Consider the following 21,646-nt stretch of genomic DNA (forward strand, 5'->3'; position numbering starts at 1 on the left):
AGCTTGAAGAAGCCTCAAAATCACCAAAGCAACATGTTAATGCCATGGTGGCATCTTCATCAATCCCAAGTGGGATATGTGAGAATTGTGGAACTTTGGAACATGACCAAAGTGGATGTAGGGGAACAAATGAGCAAGTGAATGCCTTTCAAGCATACAAAAGTGGTACCCCTTATTCCAACTATTACAATGAAAACACCAAATTCCATCCAAATCTTTCATACAAAAGCCAAAATGTTCAAAACCCTCAACCAACGTACACCTGCCTCCCATGAGAAACCAAAATCAAAGACCCTTTTACAACCAAAACCAAGGTTATCAAAATCAAACTCCATACAATCAACAAAATGACCAAGGTTTTTATGTTCAAAAAGCGGTCCTCCAAATGCAAAAGAATCAACAAGAATTTTTCACTCAAATGCAAAAAGATAGCCAAGCAAAAGACATCACCATCAACAACATCCTAGCCCACACAAAAATGTTGGAAACCGAAATGACCCAACTAGCATCTTCAAGCTCTCAAAGACAAAAGGGGCAATTACCACCTCAAAGTAATCCCCCAAGACATGAAACGGTTAGTGCCATCCACTTGAGGAGTGGTACAAGATAGGAAGGGCCAAAGAAGCAAGTTGAGGATGAAGTTGTAGAGGCTAGTGATAAGGAAAGAGTTGTGCAAAACTCTAGGGAAGAAGAACCCACAAATCAAGAAGTTTCAAAGAAAAGTGAAGAAAAGGCCAAAGAGAAGGAGCCCATTGTGATTAGACTTCCATTCCCGAGTCGTCAAGCTAAGCCTAAGTTTTATGACCAACTTGGAAAATTTATGGAAATTGTGAAGAATTTAGAAGTCTCGATTCCTTTCACATAATTGATCAATCACGTTCCGGCCTATGCAAAGTACATGAAGGACATCCTTACGAAGAAGAAATCAATCTGGAAGATTGAGACTATTGCCTTCACTAAGGTGAGTAGTGCCATCCTTCAAGGGAGTTTACCTCCAAAGCTCAAGGATCCGGGAAGCTTCTCCATTCCATGCACTATTGGTGACACTACAATCAACAAAGCTTTATGTGACCTTGGGGCAAGTGTTACTGTCATTCCATATTCGGTTAGCAAGAGGCTAGGAATGGAAGAACTCAAATGTACCAACATCACGCTTCAAATGGCGGATAGATCAACTAAGACACCTTTAGGGGGATATGGGAAGATGTTCCCGTGAGAATTGGAAAATTCTTCATCCCGGTGGATTTCGTTATTGTTGACATGGAAGAAGACTCCAACATTCCTATTATCTTAGGAAGACCTTTCTTGCACACCGCGGGAGCGGTGATCGATGTGAAGCACGGAGAGCTCACCCTTGAAGTGGGAGATGAAACCATCACTTTCAATCTTGACAAGACCATGAGAGCTCCCCGATTGCATGAGCATGTTTTATGGTTGATCACTATAGCCGGAAGGATGATAAGAAGAAGTTGGAATTTCAATGGAAAAAGAAAGTGGATGACGCTCCATCAAAAGAACAAGGAAATAGCAACAATGAGAGCTTTAAAAGGTCACCCATGACAAGTGAAGAGGAAGGCCTCATTGGCCAAGACAAGAAAGAAGGAGAGTTGTCTTTATCAACTCAAGAAATTTTTAGTGATCAAGTAGACGAAGTTTGCGGTCTTTGGGATGATGAGTTAGAAGGGATATTCAATCCCTATATTGGTAATGCTATGACCTAAGACCATCATGGAGAACAACAAGTGCAAAGATCTATTGAGGACCTTTATCATGATAATGAGCAAGCGTTCGACTACTTCTTCAAAGTGTTGAGTAACATCAACAACACCTTGAACATGCCCCCTTGACATCTCACATTCGAATGAGAGTTTGGTGGAGTCCTCCCTAAACCACCATTTGTAAATATTCTAACTCCCTAACTTGCATTTCAATTATTACATTGCATTTTTGTCACTTTTGGATTTATATTTTTGTGCCTTGATCAAGATATTCATCATTTTGAGAGAAGTGAGGGAGGGACTTATGATTTTATTGATGTGTAGTGCTTTACCTTAGTGTGGGGATAGCAATTGCTTATGCTATTCATGCCTTTGTAGTGCCCCTACAATGAAGAACACGAGAATTGAAGAATGAAAATGACACGGGTTACGAAGTACCCACGGATGGACCTGAATCCGTGTGGTCAAGGAAGAATCCGAGCGGCCAAATGGACAGTCCGCTCGTCCTGAAGAAACCCGAGCGTCCAAGTTACCAGACGCTCGTCTGGTAGAGCTGCAGAAATCAAAAATCTGGTCTGACTGTGAATCCGAGCGTCTCAGCTGAGAAACCGCTTGTCTCATTCTAGACGGTCGTCCTTCAAGAAAGACGTTCGTCTTTTTGCTGCAAAATTTTGAGATTTTTCACTGTAAAGGAATCGGAGCGTCCACCCAGAAAGACGCTCGTCTTACCACGAAGAATCCTCTCGCCCTTCCAGGAATCCGCTCGTCCTATGGCGTCTTTTCCTGAGCCAAATTTTGAAGAATCCGAGCGTCCCTACACCTGGTCCGCTCGTTTTCCCCTGCAGTTTCAAATGTAACGGGTCTTTTTAAAACCCTCTTCTCCCATTCATTCTCATTTATTCAACATACAAACATTACCCAAAACCCAAAAACCCTCATCCTCTCCATCAACAAAAACAAATTTCCTCAACCAAACTCAACCAAATCAAATCCAAACTTCCTCACAACAAAAATTAATCACTCCTTTTGCAACAACAAGTGATTCAAACACCAAAATCTTCAAGTTTTGAGTCGATTTTCAAGATATAAAGTAATATTCTTTCATCCTAAATCAATTTGGGTATCACTAAAAATTGAAGATTTCAATCTTTCATTGGTGTAATCAAGCAAAGGAGAGTGGCAAGAACTAAAGGAGGCAACCAGGCACCCCAAAAGAAGACACTTTCCAAAAGGCAATTGGCTCTTCAAGCAAAACAAGTATCAAAGGCATTGGTAGTCCATGAGGTAAGGTTGGAGGTTCAACAACAAGATCCCCCTATGGAAGCTACAACATCAACAACTCCAGTCATTGAACAATTATCCAATTATCCGGAGGTAATTTTCACTTCCGACTCTCATAGGGAGAAATTCATTCACTTTGCTTAGAAAAATATCATGCCTACTAAGTTTATTTGTGAAGATGCATTGTCAAAGTTGGGTGTTCTTGAACAAACCAAAACCTTCTTTGAATCTATGGGATTGGGTAAATTGTTTACAATGAAAGAATTGACGACATACCCCTCCCTCACCTTGGAATTTTTAAGTTCTTTGAAAGTCACAAAGGTGGAGACTCGAACCAACATCGAGTTTCGTCTTGAAAATGTTGATAGACGCATAACTTATGGCGAATTGGGTAAGATATTAGGCCTTAGTGATAAACCGAAATATACAAAGATTCCTATCAAGTATGACCCTGCTCCTCTTTGGATGGCAATTTCCGGAAAGAAATTCATATGCTTTCATGATTGTCGTGCTCTCTTAGTCCACCATCCGGGCATTAGAGTATGGCATAAGGTCATTGGGAATACTTTGATAGCTAGACATGGCACAAATCATCTTACCAAACTCGATTGTATTCTTCTTGAGTCGGCCTTGAACATTGGGAGAGAATTTACCAAGCCATACAATGCTCTAAGAGTTTTGGTTGAACGATGGCTTAATGTCGATTGTGGCAAAGAAGGAACCGCCTTTATTGTCAATGGAGGACTAGTTACCCATTTGGCTAAGCATTTCAACCGGAATTTCAACAAAAACAACACTTATGTGCCGGTTAAAGGAGGCCATCTTATTGATATGGACACCATCATTCACAAGTTTAAGTGGGTCAAGCACGACACTCTTGACAACAAATATTGGTGGTTAACAAATGAAGCTAGATCCTTCACCTTGCCTTCCAAAATTTGCCGATTGAATGTTCACCGATCAAACTACCTTCTCCCACTATCCGAAGAGACCGAGTATATCATTCAACAATAAAGGGACGAAATTGCCGAGCCCTCCTCCTCCTTTATCACCCCACCTTACCCATTTGAATACCACGAGTTCAAACCCAAATATGTCGAAGTGGGAAATGATTACTTGACTCTACTCATAAGGGAAATGCATAAGCAAGCTTATAATGATAGAGTGGATGCTTACAACGCCCAATATCCGCCCCTCCTACATCTAGCTAGGCAAGGACTTCTTGATCCGTCTTGTCCTTTGCCTATTTGGGCGGATAGGGAAGTATTCTTTCCTAGCATTTCTAGTGGTGGTAGATCGGGTGGAGAGGAGATGGTTGTTGAAGAGGGTGGTGACCAAGAAGGAGAAGAAGAAGAGGTTCAAGAAAAAGAAGTCCAAGAAGAGGAAGAGGAAAGTGAGGAAGAACAAGCAAGTGAAAGTGAGAGTGGACATTATTCCACATCTATGGAGGTTGATGATGCCTCAAGAGAAGATGATGATGATGATGATGATGATACGATGGGTGAGGATTAGCAAACTTTGGAGGCTCCTACATTCTTACACCTCCCTTATGGTTTATCTACTTCTCTTGTTTTTATTTTATCTTGATCATTTTGTTGAGTCCTAGCAACATTGGAGGACTAACACCTTGGCTTCATTAAGGTGTTCATTATTATTGTTCCCGACTTGTAAAATCCAAAATGACAATCTTTAGTTTCATGCATTGCATTCCATGTGCATGAACTCCCCCGAAATTCATGACATTTGAAATAATATCTATTTTGGTTTGGGGAAGTCCATGCATATGCATTGGGAGCTAATTTAAATTATGCTCTGCGCCATAACAAAAACACATGCATCATGTAGTGTAGTTTAGTATAGTTTGCATTTAGTTTAGAAATCATGCATATTCATTGCATAATTTCCTATCGTATTGGCCATTGAGGACAATGCCCATACTAGTGTGGGGATGGGAAATTCTAACTTGACTTTTATACAAAATCCAAAAAAATCAAAAAAATCCAAAAATCCAAAAAAAATTGAAAAATTGACAATCCAAAAAACAAGTTCATTTCCTTTGTAGTATAGTCTTGTATATATTGTTTTGTATATATTGTGTTTGTTCATCCTTGTTCACATTGATTGACTACGCCACATCCGAGACATGAGGATATTGAAGACCGCATGGTATGATCTTTCCAATCTCCTTTTTCCTCTTTATGTTAATGACTATGTGGCTTTATTTTGATTGATACGGTAAAAACAATGTGAATTTAGGACTTGCATTTAGGTTATTTGGCATATTAGTTGGTAGAAGCATATGCATTAGGATGTATAAATGTTAGTTGCATCATGGCATGTAGTTTGCATGTTAGAAAAAATTTGTTAAACCGTCTACTTGGAAAGCTTGACAAGTGTATATAGGCCCTAGTAGATGTTTTTTTTTCTTAAGACTTTGCTTGTTAGAATACTTGTAAAACACCCTAGGATGTGTCATGCTAGTATCCTTTGACCCATGGATTAAGGCCTAGTCAAGAGTACCTTGTGGTGTGATAACTCCTTGGCTACCGTTTATTCCAAGGTGACTCTTGAAACCATGCAACCATCATTCATCCATGTTCTACCATACATTTTGTCATCAAAGGGAATGGGCACAAAAATTGTTCAAATTTGAGTTCAAGAAATGAAAAGAAAAGAAAAAAGTTTGCAATTGCATCAAAAGAAAAGAGGAGTAACAAAAATGAAAACTTATATGCTTCAAATATAAGGCACCCTCGTTACTAATTGGGGTGACTTTGAAAATGTTCAGAAGAAAAATGCAAAAGTTGAAAAGTTGTCAAGTATTGAAATGCCAAAAATCAAAAGAAATGACAAAAAGAAAGTGTTCTCAAATGTCAAATGCCACAAGAAATTGGGGGGAAAAACAACAAAAAAAGCAAACTCCCAAATGCAACTCAAGTTCTATTAATCCCTTTTCCATCGTATCCACTTTTGTGCATGGTAGAGAGGGGACGACCCTTCTTCTTGTCTAGGCAAGAAGGGGAATTCCGCGATCCTCCAGTGTTTCTAACACCATAGGGAGTCTATTCTTGATAAAAGCATTTAACGATTGAGGACAAAGGTACCCTAGCTTGACACAACTTGGAGGTGATTTATTGGTATCCTTCTATGCTTAGTAGTTTGAAGAAACCATATCTATAATGGAGTGTGTACCCTTGAATTGCTTCCCCTTTAGATAATTTCCGCCACTTAGATGAGGAAAGTGGCTATTCTTTTGTAGATGCATCCATTACTTGATTTTGTGTGCTTTAATGCTTGGATGTGTCGCCATTTTGGCAAGACCCACCTTGCCTTGCAAGAAGGCATCCTACCTCATGGTTGTCTTGTTGTGAGTTGAAGGGGTGGAGTGAGACCCGCTAATTGTCTCATGTCGGCTATATTTGTAGGATAGTTTAAATAGGGGTCCTAGTTTTGTCACCTCTTTACTCGGGACGAGCAAAGGTTCGGTTTGAGGATATTTGATGTGATCAATATTTAAGCATATTTAGTCCCCGAATTAGCCTCGTTCCTATGCTTTTTAGTGCATATTTGGGTCATTTACTATCTTTAGTCCTTTGTTTTGCATATTCTTTGAGGTTTTGTTACCTTGGTAGGAGAGGAGTGCAAACCTTGCATTTCCATGGCAAAATAGAGCTAAATTGATCGAATCTAATGACCAAGCATCAAAGAGAAGACAAGACTAAAAGGCCTTTGTACATAATGTAGTAGATGGGCAATGATGAAGAAGAAAAGAAGAAAATAAGAAATGGCACGCTTGACTAGGATCCGAGCGTCTCACCTATCGGGATGCTGTGGACAGCGGGGGGCCCACGGGGGCACTTGGGAGGAAGAGAACAAGCGTTTGCATTTTTGTTGGAGTCGCCACCAATTTTTATGAGAAATTGGAACCGTTCGAATACCTCGTGTCATGTCAAGACACAAAGTAGTGACATGAACACTAAGCAATCGTTACCCTTAGCATTCTATGTCTAGAATGACTCTCGTGGATACCAATGAACACGGATGTTCACAGAGATCTGGAGTAAAGGGTGAGGGTACGTATTAGGAAGCTCTTTTGATCGAACACCTAATCCCGCCCGCCTCGATAGCGGCCTCTACTAATGATTAGGGACATCATCTATACTCGATATATCGTCGATTATATGCATGCAATGCAACATCCAAGTTTTAATCCTAACATGTGAGAATTAGGCTAAGTCGGTTGTCACGTAATTAGCATACAATTAGGTCAAAGTAGGGATTTAATGTTCAATTACATGTGAAAACATACAAATCATACAAGAAATAAGATAAATACAATAAAGAAAATTACAATAAATAAAATTACAATAATTACAATGGACTGTGCGATTTATGTCGAAAATACCTTAAAAAACGGATAATTTGGAAAAAGAATAAAAGAATGAATCAACGAACAAATCAGTAGGTAATAATATGGTTGATAGTTAATTATACGTAAACTAATTAAACTAGGTCAAGCAACAACGGAGTTCAGAGACAGAAATCAACCTGGAAGAGGCGCAGCAGGACTGCGCCCTTTGGAAGAGGCGCAGCAGTTGCTGCGTCTGTTCCAAGGGTGAGTTCTGGCTGTGAAGCCGGAACTGCAAATCGTTAATGTTAATTGGTGAATTTAAATGATTAATTACGATATTTACTCGGATGGAAGTGATTAACAGGTTATTTACATGTAATTAATGGTCATAAAAGCAACAAAACATGGATGAGACGGATGCAAACGAATTAATTACATCGATGAATGATTGATTAGTGACATGGGTGAACAAAATAGACTAAACATGATGAATTAATGACGAATAACATAATAGACAGATGAAAATATACCAAAGATCGAATTCCAGAAACCCGATATGGACAAATCAAATTCCTACAACCCGGATTGAATTTAATGACGAAAACCCGCAAATATGAGATTATAAGGGATTTAAGTCGGATTTAATGATGAATTAAACATGTTAATGATGAATAATATACATGTGAGGTTATTATGCTATTGTAATAAATAATTGACAAGAAAACAAACGAAGCTAACAAAAATGAACGAATTTACAGAGGACGAAGGAAGAAGAAAGGAAGCAGGAACTGCGGCAGCCTCACGAAGAGGCGCAGCAGGAACTGCGCTCCTTCGAAGAGGCGCAGCAGTTACTGCGTCCTTTCTCGACGGTTTGTCTTCTGGAAATCCGCAAAAAGAGGTTTTAAAGCACGGTTTTAGAAATCGGTTCTAAGGAGGTATTTTCGACATAAACCTTACAATAGTGACGATACAAAAGTAAAGAACAATAAATAAAAGAAGGATTTACACCCTCAGACTTACATGTTTGACGAAACGAGAAGGACTAAGTTATCAATTAGTGATGCTCGACTCGAACTATAATGCAAACATGAAAGTGCCCTCGTAAGAGGAAAACGATTAAGTTAATTAAGTTGATTGATGTGAAGTTGGTCAAATTGGTCGGTCATGCAAACAAGGCTGGTACTCAGAAGGATCCGAGCTTACGTGGTCGAATGTTCAAGCACGTAGATGCCAAAAAGTAAGAACAAAGGTCTAGAATGCAAAGGGAGAAGAGAAGGGCGGACACTCGCGTGAGAAATATGAGGAGCGAAGGCTCCTATTTATACTAATCACGTGAAGGGATAAGGGTTTCGGAGAGTCTTTGGAAGTGAATCTCGAAAAGATATGAAAAAGATACGAAAATTACGCAGAAAAGGACCTGGGAAGAGGCGCAGCAGTCACTGCGTCTCTTGGAAGATTTCCGTGTTTGAGTTATAGAAGGACGGAATAATTCGGTTTTCCTTAATATCTTATGTGAATATTACGGGAAATTGTTTACCAAAGGATAAAGATTGTGAAATATTTATAAAATATGGAATAGAAATTTCCGGAACATTCCAGAACATTCTGACTCGGGATTTAATGGTTATTAGAAAATGAAGACGGTTTTAGGCCCGGACTCCAAATGTACTCTAATTACTGTCAAAACGACCGTATCGGCGCGTAGATGACAACTAAGAGGTAGACATCAGTGTTTGAGCAATCACTTGACGATAAACTTATGAACTGTCACAAATCGTTCCGCGTAGCAAACATGCGGCCCAATCATCACCGGGTGGTTTGCGAGAGGTGCAGAAATGAGGTATCTATAGAGCCCCCACTTTGACTGAGGCTTGGACAAGGCGAAAGTCAAAGTATAGCCATCAGGTCAATCGAAGATTACAACCTGATGACTATGGCGACGTGAGGCGGCTCAAGGGGTCTGAGCCAAGGACCTGTCGTCGGGAACATTTTAGAGTCTGTCGACTATCGGGGAGTGTCGTTTAAAGTCCATTAGACTACGTAAGGAGGCTCGCCAGCCATAAGAAGAGACCATACCTGAAACTTCTTTCTCGAGATGCTTCTAGAGGTGCATAGGAGCTAAGGTTAAGACCTAAAAAAAATATATAAGGGTTGGTGCTAGGGAATGGGACCCCAAAGGAAAGCATCGGCGGGAAGGAGGCCCGAATGTAAGTTTAAACTAAAGGGTAAATAAGGCTTGAGTGTAGGAACTCTATTGGTCTGGGAACCTGTGGAGAACGATATCTTTATCGCACTCCGAGGGGAAACAAGAAATACTGTGAGTAGCAGGACACAGGCGGGAACTGCTGGGAGAAATATGTTCGTGTTCAGCTTCGAACAAACTTCGGAAAAGATAGGGGTTGATATTGATCTCCATGTCTCGAGAGGGAAAGTCTATCCGCTTACTCTCGTTGGGGAACATATGTTAGAAATCTATATCTCATTATACAACATATTCATATATGTTTCAAAATTAATTTAGTCATAAAATTAATTAAATCTTATGCATGCAAACTTAATAACAAAAGATGAAAAAATCGTTTTCTCACCAACTAACTTTCGGTCATATTGGGCACCAACAAGATCTCCTTCTTGTTAGTTCTTGAGCTTTCCACGAATATAAGGATGATCCTCCAAAAATCCCAAAGTAGAGATTCTCCTCTTGATTGCACCCAAGATTATCCCTTATCCCCACTAAATAATATTAGCTAGATATTAGTTTAGTAGTTTACCTTAAAATTGATTACTAACACTCATATATTACATTAATAATTTTAGTAATCTTTTATGAACAATTTGAATCAAAATTTCTCAAGTTTTTAGAGAAAGATGAACAAAAGAGAGAGTTTGCATGTGAATGAATAATAATAAGAGAAAAACTCTCAATAATGATGATAGTTGGAGGGTGGACGGTTTTGGGTAGTCCCATATAGGGCATCTCACTTTTCCTTTTTGTCTTCACAAGAAATAGATGTGTAAGATGTGTAAGACTAGTTGTAGGTAGGCATCATTATGTCATTTTATCAAATAAAATAAAACAACCATAACCCACTAACACACCCTCCATTTTCGGTCCATATACATAAAATGGACTACCATTTTATTTTGTCAATTTGTCATTTGTCACACAATATGTCACATGTAGTATGATACATGTTATTAATTAATTTAATGCATATTTATCACATAAATATCATTTCATGAATTAATTAAAATTACATACAATAAATTAACTAGTGATACTTGATCACATAAATAAAGTGGGTCATATAATTATAATTCACAACATCTTGTAATTATAATTAACCATTCATTCTTATCTCTATTGTTTCTCAAGCAATAAATAATTTTAGTAACAATGCATTTTATTACTAAAATAAATCTTGTTTAATCCCATTACAATAAGATAATATTATTCTCTCTCACAATTGAATTGTTCAATTTTAAGGAATTGATCAACTTGTATCGTCATACAATTAATCAACTTTATAGATAAAGGCATCATCCTTTAGGTGTGACCTTAAGGGATCAACTAACCACCACCGTCCCACGACGGTAACGTCAAACTCTAGCAAGCTAATCGTTACCGATTATGTTGGTCAGTTAACTATAAAATGAATCATCCCTTATGTATTCTTAAAATGAGATTTAAACATGTGATCAATATGATCGACAATTGTGATCGCATCATTGTCGGGGACACTTACTCCAACAATCTCCCACTTGTCCCACTTGTCCTCGACAAGTGTGCGTCACCAATTCTCTTGTCCTATTACTATCTCCCACTCAATGCAAGGTGTCTTTTGGGTCGTATTTGCAAGTGATCATATCGAGAGTGGTTTCCTCGATCTGGAGAATAACTGATTGACCGGAATTTATCTACCATAGATACCTTTCGAGCGTGGCCACGCATTTCCAGTTCATTACTCCTCGAGTGGCCCTGAGATATTGTTTTAACCCTGACAAGGGGTGGACAATTCCTATCGCACTCATTCTCTTCGACTAGCCACAGCCATCATAACCCAAAATATGCCCATTTGACCCCATTTACGAAGGTCGTAGTAACACAAATCAAAGTTAATCTGAAACTGTGCCATCTTAGGCGAACAGTCTTTAGTCAAAAGAATCGACTCATTAGAATACTATAGTAGCTCTCGCCACGACCAGGCTTTATAAATTTGCCAGAACTCTATAAGCGGTCACTGCCCGACAAAGTGTTCCTAACAGTCTGCCTATGTGATCGACTAGTCATCTCACATGACTCTATGGCACTTGAACTTGCCATCAACTGCATCACACTCTAGTCACTTCGAGACGTCACCTCATACAAGTGACTATGGGCGAATACCATGTTAATCCGGATTCACTTTAACGGGGTTCAATGTTGTCTCTACAACCCGTTTGGATGTAACAAAGTATAAAAAGGAGTTCTTTTTTCAGTTTTAAAAACTCGAACGACAAATGTGATTATCACATATGAATAGTCAATACCTGATTACTATTTCATATTCTATAATCTAATTTGATCTTTTATGTAGTTATTAATCTCAATCCAATTGAAATGACATGACTCATCATGTTAAGCCTATAAGAAGGCTTTGGTTAGTAGGTTTTATCAACTTCTTGTACCTTACTCAACCTTACTACATACTTGTTTTCCTTTGTAATGTATACATTTGCATTACAAAACTTTCTGAGTACGTGTTGAGATCCAATCAAGACATAGGCCCTCTAGCCTTAGAATAGCTCCCACTGTTTTCAGAGTGTGCGGGACTCATCCTTCTTGCACATCTCATGATTGCAAGTGTACTCAATTTCCGTTGTAAATATTTCTCATTGTTCTTTATTGCCTAGAACGATTCTATAAAATCTATTTCTTAAATAACATAGCCACAATGGTATCTTAACCATCCTAATATGTTTTGATTATGGTTTTGTCGGAAACCATGCGCAATCTCAATTGTCAATTGTCACTTGTGTAACACCCTTACACAAAATTACATCAAAAACACTTTGCATTATATCCTTAATGCTTCTGCAAGCACTTAAGGGTAATCAATATGGCTACTTGGTAATTATTACTTAAATTCGATTTTGAAACAATTCATCATACTCAAAGCATATGAAGTGTTATACATTATTACTCATTTAATTGATCCGGCAGCGGAAGCAAATGGAATCAATCAAATATGTTCAACTTAATTGAACTAGTCATGAATCTTATCAACATAAGACTTCTTGTTTGACGCTAATATCATGTGGATTTATCTACATAAATATGGATATTAAAGATGTATTACATTACTCCAAGTCTTAAATCATTCCCAATGATCAATATGTCATCCATATATTAGACTAATTAAAATTTTCGTAACTCCCACTAAACTCCATGTATAAACACAACTTCTCGACTTATCGAGAAAAGTTTTATAACATGATCAAATCATTGATTCCAACTCATTGATGTCCTACTCAAGACCATCTCTTAAGTTGCACATTATCTTAGGATTGTAAGAATCTATAAAACTCATGACATGTATTGAATACATTCCTTCTAATTGAAGAAGTGGGTTTTAGATTCACTTGTTGTATGAATATCCTCATAATGAAACACAATCCCTAAGAAAATCCAAATAGACTTAAGCATTTTAACTAGTGCGAAACCCTTTGCCACCAATCAAGCTTTGAAATCTCTCTTTATTAGTACAAAACCCTTTGTCACTAATCAAGCCTTTTATTTCGGATTTTCATGGCTCTAAGCCTTGTATTGAGTTGTGATTTAAACATTCTCATGTAAGTCATACGTTCATTACTTTCTAGAAGTAATCAACTTGAATCAAACGATTTCTTTGCAAGTTACAAGCTATTTACTTTCTTAAAAGTAACACTAAATCATCATCTTCAACAAGTGATGACTTTAACCTCCTGGGTTTTGAAGAAACAACGTTTTACAAAACGTCTCATGTAGCCAAGAAAGACCAATTTCTTGCGACATAACATTTTTTTTTGTGGCTCTTGAATAATTTCTCCCACTCTGTCTTCTACAAATAAACTTGTATTTTAGAAAGACAGCTTCACGAGCCACAAACCCGTTGTACTCGTGATAATTGAAAGGGGAAAATGAGCATTTGTTTCTTGTGTAAGCTTACAAACATGGTACCCTACCATTTCATATCTCATATGATTCGTTTTAGATTTAGTGAAAAAATAATTTAGACAAAATATAAAATCCCCAAAAGGATCAAGTAACTCAAAGTAACTTGATTGAAGTCCAAACCATATCGAATAGCGTTTGAATTCTTATCCAATCACACATTATCCTATAATGTGTGTTAAGAGAGATTAACTTGTGATACTATATCACATTTCTTTTGGCTTATATCAAAGTCTTCACTTTGATAATCCCATCGTGATTAAATTGTGATTCCTTGAACTCTTTGAACTTCTTCAAAGATTTCTCTATTTACCTTATTAAGTGAACACATTAGCGTCAACTTAAATCGTTGGTAAAATAAAATGATCAACCTATTTTGGATCAATGATTTACAACCTCGATCTCCTTTTCAACCAAAAAGCACGAGACATCTTGCTTTGAATACAAGATACGCATATACCATAAGATCTAATGGTTTCAAGAGTACTCGATAACTCTTTGCGTTCATCATTCCAGAAACTAAGGTTTAATCTTGGGTTACCAATTTGAGTCTTGCATCATCTTCATGATATATCATTCTAGTTTGGTTTAGAATATACTCACCTTGATAATGGGCTAGCCATACATCAAATCGTGGTGTATAGGGTCACAAAAGTGAAACCTCTTTTGTATATTAACAAGTATATATTCTTATTTAGAGTTTATGTACTTAATAGTCATAATTAAGTACAACTATAAACCCAAAACTAGATTGATTACACAATGACTCTATCTCTCGATATTATTTGATGCTAGTCGTCATATTCTAATCATCCTATGTATCGCATACAGTGATGAAAACCACCACTGGTTTCTAAGAATGACGAAGTAGTACTAGCAAAATTTATGTTAATCAAATAAACATTTAAAGAAGAAGGTCCCATTAGATGTCCCACAACTAACTTGTTGATTCTTCAATAATTTGGGGTAGTTTCCTTTCTAGTGTCCAACATTTAAGACAATGGAAACTTTATCGGTCGGGATTAATAGGTTTAGTTTCGTTATTCTCAATAACTTTACTTTTAACATTACCTTGTATCAATTCCATTCTAATTTTACTTTCTAAAAAACCTTATCCTTTTCTTAACGGTTTAAGAGAATGCTCCCACTTATTTCAATGAGTCTTTGCTTTGAGAAGCAAAATTATATTCATGAAGACTACTCCTCATTCGTTTGTTTAGTCTTAAAACTTTCATTGAAGTGGTTGCGGTATTTTGGTCTATTACGATTTCCGACAAATCTATTTACCAAAACAATTTATCGCTTCAAGGTACTTAATTCAATTAAGTATATGAAAAACAATCCATTGTAAGTAGATGTGTTTAGTCAAGAATCAAAAACCTGTTTGATAATGAATAACTTTAATCTATACTCTTTACAAGAGATCCTTAGAAATGGTTCATTTGAGGTTTTAGAAGCAAATTCATATTTGTCTTTAGTTACGATGTTTTAATGGAGATTTGAATCAAAATCGAAATAATATCGTATATGAATTGTGGTAAAGAAATAGAACAATATGATTACGGAATAATGAAAAAACAAAACATTCATCGTTATAATAATACTTGTAAATAACAAGTAAAGCATTTACATAGTGACATCTACCCAACTATGATAAATGATTCCAAGATCCAAATTCATATTAACTTGGGGCACGGTGTGCCGAAATACCCTTTATTAATATAACTCGGTGGATTAACTCTTTAATCGATTCTACTTTTAGAACTCTTGGTCGATAAAATTACATTAATATTTATCTCTAGCCCGAAACACATCCGGAAATCGTCGTGAATACTTTCGTTGAGTTCAACCCAAATTTCGAATAAATGTGTCCATGATCCAAACTCATATTCACTTAGGGCACGGTGTGCCGAAATACCCTTCATTAACATAAATTCGGTGGATAGACATTTATCACCCACTTCCCCTACGTAACAAGGTTTGTACCCCGGTGTGGCCGAGTGCACTCCCTCACGAAATAGGTTTTCATGGTTTCTACTTTTTGGTAAGGCTAAGTCTCAATTGTTTATTTTAGCGAGAGGTCATGTCAAATTATTATCTATCACGTTTTAAGTGAACTAAAGCGGTCAACTACGATAATTGTAATTGACACGGTCGATAAACTCGATTAAATGATAATGCATGTTTTAGTTATGGCGATTTAGCGATGCATGCAACATATAAATAAAATGCAAAACATAAATAAATCCTAGTATGGCCTTCCTAAAATAGAAAATCTAATTAACTATTACATATTCGGAAACCAACTCCATTGGTCCCTTGAACTTCGGTTTTAGCACGCATCTCGAGGTAACACCGTCTTTAATGAATTTCCCTTTTGAGTGACACCGTCTTCAAGGATCTCCGGAATAAATAAATTACATAACAAATTACATAATTTCCTATTATACATTTGTAATTAAAGTAAAAATAAATCTACTAAATTACAAAACGGTGATACGAGATCACAATAAATTACAACTGAATCGATATTCCCATACATTTCGGGTAATACCAATTAAAACTAAGGTCATACTAAGTAAAAATTACATAATTCAAAATTACATAAAATAAAATTATGACAATCATAAATAAAATGCAGCATTATAATATGTATGAACATGCCCAATTTTATGCTAAATCGCCTTTAAGGAGACAATATCGTATATTAATCGGTTTTTACGGATTTGCGTGATTCAACCTTTTAAAATCACAATAATTACATAAATTCATATTTATGCACAAGTTAATTACCCTAACCAACTTAGGACTCAAAATTAGTCTCCACTAACCATTTGACAATAATTAACTTATATTTCTTAAAATTGTTCATTAGTGGACTCAAAATTACAATAAAAAGCTATAAACTTGAAATAAATCACAAAAATTTCAAATAAATTTGAAATTTGAAATTTAAACTCATGAACATTCTGGAAAAATACCATGACACTCATAATGTTCAAAAACTTAGGTTAAAATTTTGAAAAATTATCGGAAAAACTATGTTGCGGATTATCGGATTTATCAATTATAATCATAAAAACATGAGAAAAAAAAATATATTCATCAACTTTTCAATTTTAGATCTGAAAAAGATAATAAAATGCAACATGTGACGTTTTTCCTTAGCCATGAAGTATGTTTTAGCAATTATTCACTAATCAAGTCACTATTTATGCTATTTTTCATCAAAAATTCATAAATCATGAATGAAGACTTCATTATAGTCTATTATTTTACACACATCTTGTCAAATTGCATGTGACAACATACTAAATTTCTATGACCAGATTCGAAATTTATCTCATATTAACCCATTTTTCATTTAAATTCGATTTTTATCATGAAAAATCCATATTTCGAGCATAAAAACTCTAAAAATTCTGAAAATTTCCAGATCATCTAAAAATAATATATGTGAAAACATATCAAAAAACCACTGGAAAATTTGAAGTTTAGCTAATTTTAGTCCGAAAATGACATTTTTATCATAAAATCACATTTTTAATGCCATTATTATATAAAATGAACAATAAAAATCCATAAATTAACCAAAAAATCCTAAATACATTTTAGGACCAGAAACTTTAACATGCATAATAAATTTCGTGATATATCATAATAAACACAAATTTATGAGTTTTATATGTTAATCGTATAACTCGGAAAAACTATAACCGATTTGCATGCAAACAACCTTGTGCTCATGATACCGCTTGTTAGAAATCTATATCTCATTATACAACATATTCATATATGTTTCAAAATTAATTTAATCATAAAATTAATTAAATCTTATGCATGCAAACTTAATAACAAAAGATGAGAAAATCGTTTTCTCACCAACAAACTTTCGGTCATATTGGGCACCAACAAGATCTCCTTCTTGTTAGTTCTTGAGCTTTCCATGAATATAAGGATGATCCTCCAAAAATCCCAAAGTAGAGATTCTCCTCTTGATTGCACCCAAGATTATCCCTTATCCCCACTAAATAATATTAGCTAGATATTAGTTTAGTAGTTTACCTTAAAATTGATTACTAACACTCATATATTACATTAATAATTTTAGTAATATTTTATGAACAATTTGAATCAAAATTTCTCAAGTTTTTAGAGAAAGATGAACAAAAGAGAGAGTTTGCATGTGAATGAATAATAATAAGAGAAAAACTCTCAATAATGATGATAGCTGGAGGGTGGACGGTTTTGGGTAGTCCCATATAGGGCATCTTACTTTTTCTTTTTGTCTTCATAAGAAATAGATGTGTAAGATGTGTAAGACTAGTTGTAGGTAGGCATCATTATGTCATTTTATCAAATAAAATAAAACAACCATAACCCACTAACACACCCTCCATTTTCGGTCCATATACATAAAATGGACTACCATTTTATTTTGTCAATTTATCATTTGTCACACAATATGTCACATGTAGTATGATACATGTTATTAATTAATTTAATGCATATTTATCACATAAATATCATTTCATGAATTAATTAAAATTACATACAATAAATTGACTAGTGATACTTGATCACATAAATAAAGTGGGTCATATAATTATAATTCACAACATCTTGTAATTATAATTAACCATTCATTCTTATCTCTATTGTTTCTCAAACAATAAATAATTTTAGTAACAATGCATTTTATTACTAAAATAAATTTTATTTAATCCCATTACAATAAGATAATATTATTCTCTCTCACAATTGAATTGTTCAATTTTAAGGAATTGATCAACTTGTATCGTCATACAATTAATCAACTTTATAGATAAGGGCATCATCCTTTAGGTGTGACCTTAAGGGATCAATTAACCACCACCGTCCCACGACGGTAACGTCAAACTCTAGCAAGCCAATCGTTACCGATTAATGTTGGTCAGTTGACTATAAAATTAATCATCCCTTACGTATTCTTAAAATGAGATTTAAACATGTGATCAATATGATCGACAATTGTGATCGCATCATTGTCGGGGACACTTACTCCAACAACATAATCGGGAATTAATCTCCATGTCTCGAGAGGGAAAGTCTATCCGCTTACTCTCGTTGGGGAAATATAATGAATGCGTGTCGAAACACCTGTGAAGGAATATCTGCTCGTTGTGACAAGTAAGGGTCTTGGAAGCAATAAATAACGTGTAATAGTCTGCTGCTGGCTTAGAAATGCGGGCCGGAACGAAAGATAATCGTCAAACGGACCAAAAGGATAAATAGCATCGGGGAAGAGGCGCACCAAAGATGGGCCCACAAATAACGAACTCATAACGAATTTTTGAAAACTCGTATGGAGGGAACACAAGGAAGAGGCGCAGCAAGAGCTGCGTCTCTTGGAACAAGCCGCCCTTCGTCGTCTGTTCCCCAAAGCGTTTTTCCTGCGTAAAAACGCGATAAACAGAGGGTTTACTTCATTTGTTCGAAACACAAATTCCTCATTTTCTCTCTCAAATATTAACCATTTCCGCCAAGGTTTGATCCAAAAGCTTGTATTAATCATGACTAATCGAGGTATGCGTCTCATTCTTGCATTAATCTTCTGTATTTGTTCAATTTTGGATAGAAAAAATTAGGGTTTATGACCCAATTAATCGAAAATTTGGGGCTTTTCCCCCAAATGCATTTGCCTTGTCAAATTGGTATTAGAAACGAATAATTGGTAATATAAGGAACATAACCATGTATTTGCTTCGAATTTTTGTTGATTTTGAGCATTTGAGTGAATTTGAGACGGTTTCACAGCTAAACCGTAAATTGCTTCGAACATAGCCTTAGGATTGCCCATTTGCGACGAAACTTGATATTTGGGATCCTTGGATGATGCGTAAACTTCTTACCATCTCGAAATTTTGGTTTGTGACAGCTTTCCAGGACACTTTTCTAGGGCATAATCGTCGTTATAACGAAATGCTGCCGAAATTTCGACTTGAACCCAAGACTAGGCTTCAAATTAGGCTTGACTTGACCCTAATTACCACATGAGCGATCGGGTTTGTGAGAATATGGACAAAGATGGCGAGAAAGAGCGATTTCAGGGCTTCCGAAGGCTCGAAAAATCCCTTAACTAAGGCTTGTCGTCACGTGACGCGGCCTAAATTTGCTTTAATGTTGCAGGTGATGAGGCTTATACTTCTGGGAGGACTCCCATGGAGATAGACGCTGCTGTTGTCGAGGAGGCTTTAGAGCAGGCCTTCACCGCTGCGGTGATGGCTGCTGGAGACGAGGTCCATGAGGAGAAGGTTGTTGAGGAGGTGGAGGCCCCGAGACGGGCCAACGTCGGACGAGGAGGTTGTCAGCTGAGAGGAGCTCCCGCGTGGGCTGAGACCTGGGAGAGTAGGCACTTGTTGTGGGCTGCAGAGGGTCACCTGTCCTACAGGACGGTGAAGAGCTTGGTAAATAGGAATTGACTACTCATCACTCACCTTCTTTCGTTTATTTGTTCATATCTCTTCCAATTTTCATTCAAAAAACTAAAGATAGCTTTTGTTTCAAATCACAATAGGAGGTCGGGAACATCAGGTCGTTCTCGGGCTACACGACAGCGATGGAGTGCTACGAGCGGCTGTCGGCGGAGGAGCGCGCCATGATCGAGCGTGGAGCGTTTGGTGCCTTGGTGCAGGCCTGGAGGGATATCGGGAAGAGGAAGCTGCGGGCTAACCTTAGCCTGGTCCGCGCTTTCTTGGACCGATTCTGGGATACGACTTCCACTTTTCACATGCCTTTTGGTGAGGTGGGAGTCACTCTGGAGGACTACGGCATGATTTCTGGTCTGTCGTGTGGGTCTGAGGCTGTGGAGTGGCCGGAGACTGCCATGAGGGTGGACTCGGCCGAGGCTAGGTGGTTGATCGGCTGGAACTTATCGCCGAAGGCTGTCACAGTGCCGGGTTTGGTACCCAGCTCCTATGTTCGAGACTACTTTGCGGGAAAGATCTCGGTGCTGGTGACAATTGACGGGAGGGAGACGGCTCCTCCTCCCTGTACAGCTGAGTAGAGGGCTCGTTTGTGGCTCTGGTGGTTTCTGTCCTCGATTTACCTCGGAGACAAGGGAGAGAGGCTGTCGACGAAGCTTCTTCCCTTCCTTTCTGACTTGAGCTCCCTGGGGCATTGGGACTGGGTCACGGCTAGTTTTGCAGTCCTCATCAGCTTCATGAGGGTCATGGTTCGTCCGGAGTTGATGGAGAAGGGGACTTCTCCTGGCGCTGTCGGACCTGGGCTATTGTTGGAGGTATGAACCTTCATTTAAACCAAAATCAATTCCTTTCTTTATCAAATCAAGAACGATCGTTATTAACTATCTTGCTTCACAGGCGTGGGTGTACTCCTACTTTTCGGGCCTCGCGCCCAAGAGGACGGAGCCGCTGGAGAAGGCCTATCCCGCGGTGAGGGATTGGGTGATGTGTAGGACGAAGAGCAAGCGTTCTTCTCACGGTGTCTACCGGCGGGACTTGAACGCTCTTCTGCTAGACAGCGTAAGCATCTCACTTATATTCATTTGCTTCTATATTGCCTTTAAATTGATCATAAGAATGATTCCTTGTTTATCTTGTCCCAGTGGGTGCCCAGGCCTTGGGCGGAGTACGCTGGAGCGCCTCCTTTTGTGGCTGAGGTCCTTCGACCTAGGAGCTCGAGCCAGCTGCTGTTGAGGACGTCGATGGGTCTTGTGTGGTACTTGGGCGAGCGCTTGGCTCGTCAGTGCTGTCGGGACGTGTTGACGGTTCCCGTCGATCCTCCTAGACGATGTTCGGGGAGCCTTCGAGGAGAGAGAGGAGGTCGACTTGGCCGGCGTCGGTGGTGACGCCCTCCTTCTTCCTGGCGAGGACTACTCGGCGTTCCTCTACGGGAGTTTGGCGTACTGGCCGGTAGTGGTGAGTATCTCTACTCTTCTTCTTTACTTGATTTTGAAACTACGATGAAAGATCACCGATTAGTGAGAAATATTTGGTCTTGCAGGAGGTTGAGGCGGCGGGCATCGAGCCCCAGAGTACCCCGAGACCCTCGAGTACACTGACGCGACCGGGAGGACGACGATCTCCGAGCTATGTGACTTTG

This window comes from Silene latifolia, chromosome X (assembly GCF_048544455.1).
Source record: "Silene latifolia isolate original U9 population chromosome X, ASM4854445v1, whole genome shotgun sequence".
Lineage (NCBI taxonomy): Eukaryota > Viridiplantae > Streptophyta > Magnoliopsida > Caryophyllales > Caryophyllaceae > Silene > Silene latifolia.